Below are 3823 nucleotides of genomic sequence, written 5' to 3'. Positions count from 1 at the left end.
CTCACACACGGTCTAGCTATCGACCATAAAGAAGCGCTTCTCGGGAGGCAACCCGAGGTCTTTGTATAGTTTTAGGAGTCTTGGACTTTTGGACCATTTTAGTTGCATTAGACATGAGGTTTTTGGATTTGGGGAGCCTACGTGGTGTTTTCCCCGGTGTGTAGATGTCTAGATCACGAGTTGCAGGTCATTCGGCGAAAATTGGGAACGCAGGTGAAGTTTCACAGACACCGAATCCGGACCGAGTCCACCTGGAAACGGACCGGATCCACTTCAGACACGGGCCAGGTAAGTTCATCTGGATCCGGACCGAGTCCACCTGGAAACGGACCGGATCCACTTCAAACACGGGCCAGGTAAGTTCATCTGGATCCGGACCGAGTCCACCTGGAAACGGACCGGATCCAAATTCGCGAGTCTACTTAAGAGGGTCGAACTCAGCTCTCTCTCACTTAGGTTTTTCTCTCGATTCGACCCTCCCATTCTCACCTCTTCCTCTCTCCGATTCAACATATACGACGCCCAGGTATGCTTCCCCACCTATTTCATGGCTCAAACATTGTTCTATCATGAGTAATTTTCGGATTTGGGTTGCTAGGGTTCATGAGAGGTTTAGGTAGATTTGATTGTGGAGATGATTTCGTGGTTTTGGATAGGTATTATGGGTTGATTATGATGCGAATAGGTTAGATTCACATTGCCCATACATTTGGATGCTCGATTTTGGTCACATTTTGCAGATTTTGTTTCGGAGATTTTCAAACTGAGTTCGCTGCGATTGGATCCGGACCGATTCCACCTAGAAACGGATCGGATCCAGACTCAGTTCAGGCAGAGAAGACGAACCTGGATCCGGACCGATTCCACCTGGAAACGGACCGGATCCAAATTCGCGAGTCTACATAAGAGGTATGCTTCCCCACCTATTTCATGGCTCAAACATTGTTCTATCATGAGTAATTTTCGGATTTGGGTTGCTAGGGTTCATGAGAGGTTTAGGTAGATTTGATTGTGGAGATGATTTCGTGGTTTTGGATAGGTATTATGGGTTGATTATGATGCGAATAGGTTAGATTCACATTGCCCATACATTTGGATGCTCGATTTTGGTCACATTTGCGGTTTCTATCAAGTCATCCGGAGCACGAAATTCGCAAGCACGGAGATCCGTCAGCTCGGGCTCTACGACTCAGTGCGCGAGTTATGCGCAGGGATACAATGGGAGACCTTACTACACATGCGGGAAGACACATACCGCCAGTTGACCGCGGAGTTTCTTGGCTCACTCCGACTTTTCATACCCCCGACTGGCGAGGCATACCGAGCCTACATGGCTTTCTGGATAGCAGGCCAGCAGTACCGCCTCACGATGGCACAGTTCGCCGACATCCTGGGCGTTCCGCGCGGAGTTACAACATCCCTACCCTCCATACATCCGGATCGACTAAAGGCATTCTGGAGCGATATCGGGTCCAAGCGCTTCAAGTTTAGCATCCTCAAGTCCACATGGATCCACCATCCGACGGTCAGATACTTTCACATGCTCCTTGCCCACGTCATCTTCGGCAAGGCAGAGCCTGGAGGGCTTAACCAGACCGAGCTGCTCTTCATCAGGTACGCCTTATCCACTATCTATGGTGGGGACGATTGGGGCATGGGACAGGTCGACTTAGCATCGTGGGTCACCCTACACTTGTATCAGATAGCCCGCTCAGACTCAGGCATCTATGTCCGATGCGGCGGCCTCGTCACCATGATCGCGAGAAGAGTCGGCGTGAACATCGGACGGTACGAGCGTTCCCGCCTCAAGGGCGCTACAGTTCTCGACTTGGCTGCCCTGCGCAGCAAATTTTCATTGGAGACCATTCGGGGCAACCATCTCTGGTTGTACTACGACCAACAGGGCACCAGCCAGCGTTTCACTTTGCCGAACAATCACCTGCCACCGCTCTCCATTGACGGACTCCGATTCCAGCTCTCTGCAGCGCAGCAGGCTGGACTCGAGGAGGGCCCCTACGATGGCCCACCAGCACCCCCATCTCCCCCAGCATTTCACACCACGGAGGCCGGCCCTTCGCATACGCACTCGTCGCCTCCTTTTCCCCCAGCGGACTCCGCTCCATCACCCGCCGCCTCCACACGGGCTCCAGATGATTACGGCTACACATTCCAGCCTCAGGACGACTTCCAGAGGTTCATGTATGAGGCGATGCTCGATACGAGGGGCGCCTTAGACAAAGCCGTGTCCGATATACGGAGCCATGTCGACTCAGAGATGACGAGCATGTACACCAGATGGTGTGGGACTTCTTCATAGCTCGTCGACCAGATGCAGGCGCTCAGACTCCAGCAGGACGCACTATACGCGGAGCTCCATGGATTCCGCAGCCGGCTATTCCCCGACGAGCAGCCGCCGGCACCTATGGAGGATGACAGAGACGATGCACCGGCGGACACTTAGTTCACTTTTCAGGTAGGCGTTTCCCCTTATCCGTTTTAGTAGTGATGTAGTAGGCCTTTCAGATGTATTATTGAGACTCGGATTTTGTATACTCTGGATTTCTTTATCTATATGCGAGTCTCTATGTTATTTTTCGGGTAACGTTTGTTTTTCTATGAGCGTTCATACCGATACACGAGAGATGAGCACCATTTTCCGAGAGACGACGATTGGATAGATTCCGGTTCAAAGAGTGCGTGAGAGCTCTTGCGTTTGACGTGAGTTAACTTCATTGCGAGCGAACGAATTCCGCAGAGCTAAGTTTCTCTACCCCTCTTATTGGTTCTTTTCATATGTCGTTTTTTATTCTACTTCTTCGGGCGAGAGTCTACACCGTGGACGGTGTATGGTTCAAGTCTGGGGGGTGGATAGATCCTTCACACGTTCAGGCCTATCTACTTAGGATTGCATTTAGTTTAGGTGCATTTTATCATGGCATATAGACTTAGGAAATTTTTCACTTTTGCATATTTGCATATCACTTTGCATTAGTTGCATTCACGTTTTCTTTTCCTTTTTCCATATAGATGATTTTTGTTAGGTTTGCATGACTGCATATGACATATAGATATAGGTTCATATAGGTTCACGTGCATACCTCGGACACCCGTTCATGATTGCATATGACATATAGATATAGGTTCATACAGGTTCACGTGCATACCTCGGACACCCGTTTTGAACATCATTTGGAATATTTATGTGATGATAGAGTAGGAATATCTTGATGATCTAGTGACTTTGTAGAGCGTGGTTGAACCGTGTCGAATTGATAGTTCTCCAGACCTTCTATATATAGTTTGTGGGATGAAGTTGTTGTTTGGAACCTACGGAGTTGAAACGATTATATCCAGGTTAAATGTTTCGTTTAGAACCTTTTCCGAGTCTTGCAGGTTGATGAGATCTAGTTCAACAAACGCCTTGAGAAAATAAAGCATCTCGACACTCCGCTGTCAGAATCTCGTCAACGAAAATCGTTCGAGGACATGAGTGCATCGATCGATAGTTCGGGTCTAAGTTGTGGGTCGGACATCGCATAAAAAGAAAAAAATATATATATATATAGAAAAAAAGAGAGAGAGAAAAACGATGTCCTTCAACTTCAACGTCCTAGAAACCCGAGGTGCTAGCGTTCAACAGAGAAATTCTACAGAAAGGTAAAAATTTAGGTACGAAGTAGAACTAAGATCGAAAAGACTAAGTTGAGATAAGGATAGGTTCGGAAATAGGCTTGGTGAATTGTAGAGATTCTAACGGGTTCTGGGTGGCAATAAAAATTCCATGGCTAGGTAGATCAGTCTTTGGTAGGAAGATCATAGTAGA

This window comes from Tarenaya hassleriana, unplaced genomic scaffold (assembly GCF_000463585.1).
Source record: "Tarenaya hassleriana unplaced genomic scaffold, ASM46358v1 Cleome103, whole genome shotgun sequence".
Lineage (NCBI taxonomy): Eukaryota > Viridiplantae > Streptophyta > Magnoliopsida > Brassicales > Cleomaceae > Tarenaya > Tarenaya hassleriana.
The sequence above is the reverse complement of the archived record's forward strand: the minus strand, read 5'-3'. Positions refer to the sequence as shown.